Below are 9,982 nucleotides of genomic sequence, written 5' to 3'. Positions count from 1 at the left end.
GTATTGTTCATTTATTTAAACACTTTTGAGTTTATCCCACTAAAAAGCAGAATATTTCTGTTCTTGCCAAAAACTTTCCCACCACCTCCAAGCTCTCATTGTTTATATGATAGCGAGTTTTTAATGACTTTCCTAAATTCTAATCAACAAAATCCAAAATATAAAATATATAATGGAACAAAAATATATTGCCATGGTATAATAAAACAAAATCTTTTCAATATATTTATTTATTTAATACAATTTATATAGCAGTACATCTATAGCTTATATTATGGCTCAAATTTGTATCAAAAATAAAAAATTGAATTTCATCCAAGACTCAATTTTAAAACCTTATTGCAAGTATTGTCCTATTATTGCAGTTACTACACTCTAAAAAAATGCTGGGTTATTTTCAACCCAGCTCTGGGTAAAAAGGGATGAACCCATCCGGGGTTAAATTAACCCAGCAAAGTTTTCCCCAAAATGATCGAAACAATCCAGCATTTTTTTATTTACAACCCAGCCGTTGAGTTTGTCCCTTTTTGGCCCAATGTTGGGTTGGGTTGAAAATAACCCAGCATTTTTAGATGCCATTATCAATTCTTACCTAATACATGAACAGGTTAATACATTAGACATTAGAATTTTATTGTTGAGGTTTAAGGCCTTGTATTCCCCCTGCAGAATGATACGATATTCTCTGCTGGGTTGTTTAAAGTGTGTTTTCTCTTAAATCAACACGAAGAACAACATAAAAAATCAACATTCAAAAAAATCCCAATTTCACATGAGAACCACACACCAGAACTCATACACAAAGTGAATTTTAGTGTCCCAGTTGTTTAGTTGCAGTTGCTTCCTTTAATAATAAAGAAAACTCCAGCAGTTAATCCCAGCAAGCCAAAACCCAGTCCAACTCCGCAGAATACCACTCGACTATGAACATTAATGGTCGTTTTTGTCTCTACCTCTGCAAAAACACACACAGACACACACGTACAATTTGAGAAATGTATAATATACTGTACATTTAAAAAGTCATTTATGTGATTTAAAGACATACTCACCCCATATTCTTGTCTGTGGTTGTTGAAGAGCTTTGTGCTCCACAGTGCAGCTGTAGACGTCTCCCTCCACTGGTGTGAAACTCAGTCGAGAAAACACGTTCATGCTTCCATCTTTATTGGGCTGATATCGGCTGAGAGTTGCACTATCTGTCACGTTCAGATTGTTCTTGGTCCATGAGATTGTGACCGGTGGAGGGAAGAATTCAGTCACATGACAGATCAGCGTGTTTTTAACATTAATCTCTGCATCACTTTGGAATAAATTGAGCTCCAGGGGGGTTCTAGAAGAGAAAGAAGCCACCCAATGATTCCCATATGATTGTTGTTCACATTGTCTACTAAGATGTTTACAATAATGCATATAACATAAACATCGTTTTTACTTTTTGTTAATATTAGTGAATGCAAAAAGAGATTATTTGTTGAGTCATCTTATTTCATAGTGTTAACAGAGACAACTGTTACATTTTAAAAATATATAGGCCTAACAATTAAATAAAAATGTAACTTAAATAAAAAAATACAGCAGATTGTATATCCACAAATGAAACCTTATTATAGTTTATAGGTTAGTTTACTGAAATTACTTACCAAGTATCTCTGACGAATTGGCATACACCCCTTTCAACACGTCAGTCACTTCTTTGCAAATAGCTAAAGCTCTTAGCGCATCCCCATAGAGTGAGGGATACTGAATGGGAGTAATGAAATCGGGTATTGTGAGAACGTCTTTCTTCTGTTCGTAGTCCACATGTGCCACTAGTTCATCATCATATGTGACGAGGAAATCGTCTAGATCCAATCTGTCTCCGCATGTTTCAACCATTCCATATTCATGATAGCCTACTGTACAATTAAGATGTTTTTTTCAAAGATGAAAGATTCTCTTATTTACAGTACTATATAAAAAGCAACACGTGATGATGTGTAGTGCTAATTTAACAAATGTTCAAGTAAGGGCTAACTTTATCTGTGATTCAGATTAGCACTCAAGTTCTAGATCAAATAAAGACATTTCCATATTTAACATGAATGTATGATCTCACTTACTTTGGGCTTCAATGTAACAGACACTGGCAACGATGAGTGTAGTTATTAAAAGTCCATCCATTTTAAAGTATATGAGGACAGCCAGAACATGTAATATAATGTCTCAATGTTTCATGAGAAACAACAAACCCTTCCGTTCGCTTTTCTCCAATCAACCAATAGGCTGTGTTGTAACTCTGTGACACATTTGTCTCCAGGGAAACTACTGTATACGCAGATTTTTTTTGACCTTCTGAAATTCAATTCCATTTGTTCCAAATGATGAAACTTCCTTTTACTGACATAATTACCTTTGACTAACATAATTAACCAAAAATACAGAATCTTTACTGAACAAAAGAAAATCCCATCAAATTGACTCCCATTAAAATGACTGAATATGCTAATTTGTGTCTAGCTATAAATGGCACCTATGAATGGCACACATCGGTGTGTTAAATGTTATATTCTTAAAAAAGTAAACACCCAATCAAACGCTGTTGGTTACATTGTCTATATATTTAATTTTCAATATTCAGTGTAGCAACGACGTACATTTTTAAATGCAGCCTACTGCTTCAGTAGCCTATATTTACCACTAGATGGTAGTGTTGTATAAAAAATGCCACGATGTCTGCGTTATCAATGAGCTAAACCTAGCAAGGTTAGACGGGCTTTGTCCAAATACCCCCACTTGCTTACTTGGCCACTTGAGAGCGCGTGCACGCGACAGGGAATAAGAGTGCAAGTCTGTCCCCTCATCCCATGTCTTAAACGCACACTAAACCCAGAGCTCTGACGAAACCCACGCTATTATGACTACCGCTTCAGAGCGATATTCAAGGCTAAGTGTATCCCATCATGCATCACGTTCTGGTTATAAATCATGAGACTTTTTGCAATGCTTTTTGCCCGGATCTACTACTACTTTTTAATCTTATATCTTTATTTATTCTATGTTTGGTTAACGTGTTTTGGTTACACTTTATTTTACAGTGCCCATGTTACAGTGTAATTATACATTTAAGTACTTGGTAATAATAATGAACTGCATGTACTTACTATAGGGTTATGGTGTGGTTTAGGGGTAGTTACATGTCATTATGCATAATGTATAGTAAATACTATAGTAAATACATGTAACGTGTAACAAGGGCACCGTAAAATAAAGTATTACCCGTGGGGTTTTTTGTACAGCTGCTTTGATACAATAAAAATAAAACTGACTTGACTTGACTATGTAATCAGATATTACAAATAATTTCGTAGGAAAACGTAAAGTGTTGCACATTTTATTGGTGAAACTCCAGATATAGTTTGTAAAACTGCTTTTTATTACATAATTAGAAACACCACATTGATTAAATGTTTGCACTTGCTAAGTGTGTCCCATTAGAAATAGGTACTACACTCTCACTTGGGATCTACTAGAACACTTGTCCACTACTGTAAAAAAACATTAATATATTGATAAATGTAATTCATATCACAATTAACAATTAAATGAAGACTCCTATTGTCAGATTATTGCATCTTCTATTTTATAAGGTCAATTTTACCTATAGCCTATACCGAATACTTGAACAGACATTAGAGTTAACAGATTTTACATGGCAAATTGAATGCCTTGTATTTCCACCTGCCAAACGATATGATATTCTCTGTTGAGTTGTTTATTGTTTTCACATGAGAACCACACATCAGAACTCAGGTGATTTGCTTCCTTTGACAATAAAGAAACCCCCAGCAGCCAATCCCAGAAGCCCAAAACCCAGTCCAACTCCACAGAACACCAATGGACCATTACTGGACTCATTTATCTCTATTTCTGTGGAAGATACATGTAAATAAATTGTAAAATTTCTCATGTGGATTTTAAAGCCATTTTATGTGATTTAAAGACATACTCACCCCATATTCTTGTCTGTGGTTGTTGAAGAGCTTTGTGCTCCACAGTGCAGCTGTAGACGTCTCCCTCCAGTGGTGTGAAACTCAGTCGAGAAAACACATTCATGCTTCCATCTTTATTTGGGTTATATCGGCTGAGAGTTGCACTATCTGTCACGTTCAGATTGTTCTTGGTCCATGAGATTGTGACAGGTGGAGGGAAGAATCCAGTCACATGACAGATCAGCGTGTTTTTAATGTTCAACTCTGCATCATCTTTGACAAAAATTGAAGTCCAGGGGGGTTCTGGGAGATACAAACCGTCCATCATTTCAATATGTTGTTCAATTAATTTCAACTAAAATGTTTACAATATGGTTAACACTAATACAATTTTTTTTATTGTTGGTTTACTTACCAAGGTGTTCTGGTAAATTTGGATACACTTCTTTAAACTTTTCACCTGCCTCTCTGCAAGCAGATAAAGCTTTTACCGCTTCCCAGTACATTAAGTAATGCTGAACTGGGCCAATGAAATCAGGTATAGTGAGAACGTCTTTCTTTTCTCTGTAATCCACATATGCAGCTAGTTCATTATTGTAAATGATGAGGAAATCATCTTGATCTCTTCTGTCTCCGCATGCTTCAATCTGGCCATATTCATGATAGCCTAAGTTAAAGGCTTTAAAAGATGAAAGATTCCGGAATTAGTTTCAATTTAAAGAGACAAAATTGAGAGAGGAAAATGTTCTATGAAAACTCACTCAGTTGGGTGAATGGGACATGTTTTTATCATTAATAAATAAAATACTTATTTATATTTTTAAATTAAAATTTAATTTATATTATTAAGTTTAGGTGAAAGTGTCACGCCAGAAGGACGGGAGTCAAATGCAGGGTCACAAAAAGCTTTAATGGCAGACAACAGAATAATAGCAAACAGTAGTCAACAGGGGAATGGGCTCGAGCGCTCGGCCGGGGAAATGGCAAGGGAAAACACAAAAGTCTGGGTGAGGCCGTAGGGCCCAACTCACGGAGAGAGTCACGAGAAGTTCAGTAACACAAGCCCCTGTGGAGGGGAACTGGTAATCCACTGGAACTACCCCGAAGGGAGAATCTGGTAAATCCGTTTGAACAACCCCGGAGGAGATGGATCCTCAAAGGGTGAAGATCCTTCAATCGTTAACCAGCAGGGAAAACCAAGGTCACCGGCGCAACGATCTGCGTGAGAATGGGACACCAAGCAGGGTGCAAAAGGGACTGGAGCCTAGACAGACAGCACAAGTTAGCCAAGAATCTAACTGGACAAGACAAGACAAGACAAGACTTGACTTGACTCGACTAGACTAGACTAGACTAGACTAGAAATAGACAAGACCAGTAGTCAGGAGAACTAGAAAAACTAACGGACTGACAAGGAACCTAGGAATTCTGTAAGAATAAGAAGGGAGAGAGGAGATTAGCAGAGTGGAAACCAGTGGGGTGTGATTAGCAGAAGTAGAAACTGGTGTGCAGTGATGAGTGGATAACAAGGGGGGCGGGGCACCCAAACGTAGAGACCGAGCAGTGTAGAACTGTCAAAAAAGGTATGTCCCATGTGCTCCGCGAAAAAAGAAAATAGATGAAAAATGTAATAATAAATTAATTAAGTTTAATTTTACTGGCAGTCTGGCACTTTAATTGATATGTTCAAGCTAAATAATTTTATCTGTTATTCAAATCAACTCTCAGTACTTTTAAACCTTCCAAAGAGTATATACTGTATGATAAAACATGAATTTATGATCTCACTTACTTTGGGCCTCAATGTTTAAGACACAGGCAATGATGAGTGTAATTATTGAAAGTCCTTCCATTTTAATGCATGAGCACAGCCAGAACGTGTTATCTCCATAGCAATTTCATGAGAAAGAGCAAAGCCTTCTGCACAGATAAATGCCTTTTTTCAACCAATAGGCTGTGCTGTGATTGTGTGACATAATGGTCTCTGGGTACAGATTTTTTTCACCTCTGGCATTTTTTTTCTGCATAATGGAATTTAGTTTTGTTAACATAATTACTTAAAATACTTTACTGAACCAAATACTTCTAAGCATGCACTAGTGTCTAAAAATAGTAAATATAATATTAATATAACTTTTAGAATAAAATGACATATACTTTATAAAGACATATAGCACTGACAAATGTATATTTATACAAAAGAGAAACTTTACCAACCCAACGACAGTAGAGGTACAGTATTTTCTGACAGTGAGCAAACTCTGAATTTAAACAAGACAGGAGTGTTTATCACACAAAGACAGTATCAGTCTGGTCAGAATCCAGTCCTTTTGTGTTGTGCTACTTCCTCATTTCTGTTTTCTTGTTTTGAATTGTTTTTATCAGGATAATAATCTGTTCCTCATGCTTTTAAAGCTAAGAGTTTTGTAACCTTTGCAGGGTTTGAGAGAGTGATGCATGCATGCATTTGTGTCTTCTTGGCTTGACTAAGGCATTTCTCTTTATATTGAAATAGTCTAAGTCAATCTAATATTAATTCTTCAATCTGTTAAAAATGCAGCTGCCAGGATTCTCACTGGCTCCAGAAAATTTGATCATATCACCCCTGTACTGCTTGCACTGGTTGCTGGTGTAGTACTAAATCAATTTGAACATTTTACCTTATGTTTTCAAAGTTTTAAAGGGACAGTTCACCCAAAAACGAAAATTCTGTCATCATTTACTCACCCTCAAATTATTGCAAACCTGTATGCATTTCTTTGTTCTGCTAAACACTAAAGAAGATATTTGGAAGAATGTCAGTAACCAAGCAGCTGTTATCCCCTATTGACTCCCATAGTATTTATTTTCCCTACTGTGGCAATAAATGGGGGATGAGATCTGTTTGGTTACTGACATTCTTCTAAATATCTGTCTCTGTGTTCATCAGAACAAAGACATGTAAACAGGTTTGGCACAATCTGAGGGTGAGTAAATGATGACAGAATTTTCATTTTTGGGTGAACTGTCCCTTTAAAACATGCAAGTTTTTGGTGCATGCTTTAGTATTGCTATACATCACAGAGGTCAACTGCTGTGCTTTATAAATTAAATTTCATTTGATGTTTTGTCACTTACCTTTGTGTCCTTGTATTTGCAGGAGTATTTCAGTGTATTCACAATACATGAAAAGTTGTTATTTACAGCTGTGCAAACTCGACATCATACTATTGTCTTTATTGAAATATGTTTGTTCAGATAAAGTAACTAACAGAATATTCATATTTTTAACAATCCTTCAATATCCACAATTCTTTTTCATTCATATTTTGCATTACAAGCATCTCTGACATTTTGGTCTTGCTTTAATATCTCTTGAGTTACACAGTATGTGACTCAATGTCCATCTATTGCTCTTCAGGGTCATGTAGTGTCTGCAGAGGTTGGATAAATCTGGTGTCCTGACGTGCATGTGCTAGAGTCAGGGGCGCAAAAATGGGGTATGCAGTATATGCGGTGCATAGGGGCGCCGCACAAGTGGGGGCACCATTGTGCCAAAATATTATTTAACGTTTTTTTAAATAAAACGTTATAAATATATAACGAAAAAGTCATTATCTAAAACGTTTTAGTTTCACTTTTGTCTAGCATTTTAAACGAGTTCAATAAATATATAATTATGTCAACTAATCACTCTTTGACAGTCAAATGACCAAATGGATCGAGCAAAGAAACTCCCCAAAGCGCAGAACAGAACATGAAAATGAAAAGTAAATTGACAAGTAAAAAACAAGTTATTTAACGTTGCCTGAGAGGTAGTTCATATTATAATACAATGTCAGGTCACCTCTAGGCATACATCTTTGGCGCTTATAAAATAAATCTATGTTTGTGGAGGAGCTTTATAATTACATTCGGGAGAGTCTGAGACGGTTGTTAAAGCTGTTAAGTCTCCCACTATCACGCATTATCGGGTTCTTCATTAATCGTCGGACGCGTTTTCCCCATATGACGACGCGAGCTGTGCAGTTTGAACGTCAGGTCCGTGTCCTTCACATAACGCGAGCAGTTGCGCTCTTCCTGCAAAACAAGCGCCGCAAGCACAGAGCGCCGGAGATAATTGCCGTGTGGACCACTTGAAAACAGCCGCCAATGATTGAACAGGATGACAGGATGACAGAGACAAGAGCGCAAAAGAACGTTAGTTAATAAAAAAATAATTTGAGCGTTCAATGTAAGTGAGTTTGTCTTTGTTTTACTTTAATGATGTTTTCATAAAATGTGAACCACAAACTAAAAATGCTTAAAGCAAGGGGAAAATCCAAAGATTTTTTATTATCTTTATCTGTTATCCATCTTATTTCGTTTTTTCAATAAGATTTTAATTATAAATGCAAAGTAAACGTATGTTTAACATAGGCTATTTTATTGTTGTGTTTTTATTTAATATTAATGAACCACAAACTAAGCATTCGTTTTAAAGTAGGCCTAAGTGGGAAAAAAACAAAGACCGTTTGTATATTTGCGTTATACAACGCGAGTATATCATGTGATTCGTCTTATTCTGATAATAATAAATAATGTTAATAATACTTTTTGTTGAAGGAAAGGGAATAATCTAAATGTATAACTTTAAAGATCAAAATAAGTTTATTTCCTCATCAGCACATCTCTAATGGGCTACAACTCGATTGTTACTTATATTTGGGATATTTAAAGAAGTTTTATTGTTTAAAACTTGACAAGTTTTTTTGTTAAAGGTTTTAAATGTCAAAATTCTAGACTACATAAGTGAAACTCACTAGTCAAAGAATACAATAAATAGCCTTATTTGGGGTTTTATTTAGTTATTATAAGCAAAAGATAAAATTAAAAACTGTTTAGCCTGTTATCCGATTAATTAAAAAAACAATCGTCCAATTATACGGTTATTAAAATAATCGTTAGTTTCTGCCCTAATTTATTGTGTATGTCTGAACCAGGGGCGTACATGGTGGCCATGGGTGGCCACGGCTACCCCTGAATGATGGATGGCCACCTATCTGCCCACCTCTGTTGTGCGAAGCAGTTTTGAGATGCGTTTCGGAGTTTACAGAGTGCTGCGCAGATCATTTAGCGAATGCACAAAGTAACGCGAGAACATTACTCTCGCGTTAATATGATGTCATACGCTGACGCACTGACGCAAACAGTCTGAGCGCTATTATCTGAACAGCTGCTAACCTCTTCGCTTCGTGACAGTGTACTGTCTGTGTACCACGGAAGTTCATCGCGAGCGGAAGGCTCAGGGTAGGGTTGCACCAGCCATTCGTAAGTTCTTTCTTAAACGTGAACATAAAGTCCACACTAGAGGCTCAGTAACTACTACTAGCTAGTTTGTAACTAAATCTGTATGTTATTCGGTTGCACCATTTGGTCTTAAGGCAGAACTTAGCTAGTTCGTAAGCTCTCCGTAAAGTAATGCGAAGTCGTATAATATGACGTTTACTTTCAACAGTCCAATAGCAGCCTTTAAATTCGTGAGAAAAACTTGTTGAAATGTTGTGAATTTCAAAACATTCTTGATTTAAACTTATTTTGCCTCACATAATAACGGTAAAATCGGTATATATAATACTACCTTTCATGAATAACATATTTAAAAGTAGATTAATAAACAAATGCTGTTTAAAACAATACAGCCTACTTAATGCAATAATAAATGACACGCAATATGGGTGATTTCATTTTACTGCCAACCGCCACATAAATAAAAAGAAGATTATTTCATTTTGACGTGCACAACACAGGCAGATATACACACACGGAGGCGCGCTAGGACGGTTCGTGTTAGAGCAGTCAAAAATTAAATGTCATCACACAATGTTCTCTATTTTAAAAGGTAAGTGACTGTAAATGTCAGCGTTATCATGTGTGTAAATCATTGAAGAATGTTGAGTGAAACAAGAGCTTATTCCGTTAGGAGTCTTCCGTAAATATTTAGTTTATACTTAACATTACGCTTCAACTAAGTTGAATGGTGCAACTCAAAA

General features: G+C 36.0%; 1 pseudogene; it reads right to left on the bottom strand.

The window, feature by feature from the left end:
- Positions 1-4: 4 nt before the first annotated feature.
- Positions 5-6,689, bottom strand: LOC130568309 (H-2 class II histocompatibility antigen, A-B alpha chain-like; annotated as a pseudogene).
- Between the last annotated feature and the right edge of the window lie 3,293 nt (positions 6,690-9,982).

This window comes from Triplophysa rosa, linkage group LG17 (assembly GCF_024868665.1).
Source record: "Triplophysa rosa linkage group LG17, Trosa_1v2, whole genome shotgun sequence".
NCBI classification, from domain to species: Eukaryota; Metazoa; Chordata; class Actinopteri; order Cypriniformes; family Nemacheilidae; genus Triplophysa; species Triplophysa rosa.
The sequence above is the reverse complement of the archived record's forward strand: the minus strand, read 5'-3'. Positions and strand labels throughout refer to the sequence as shown.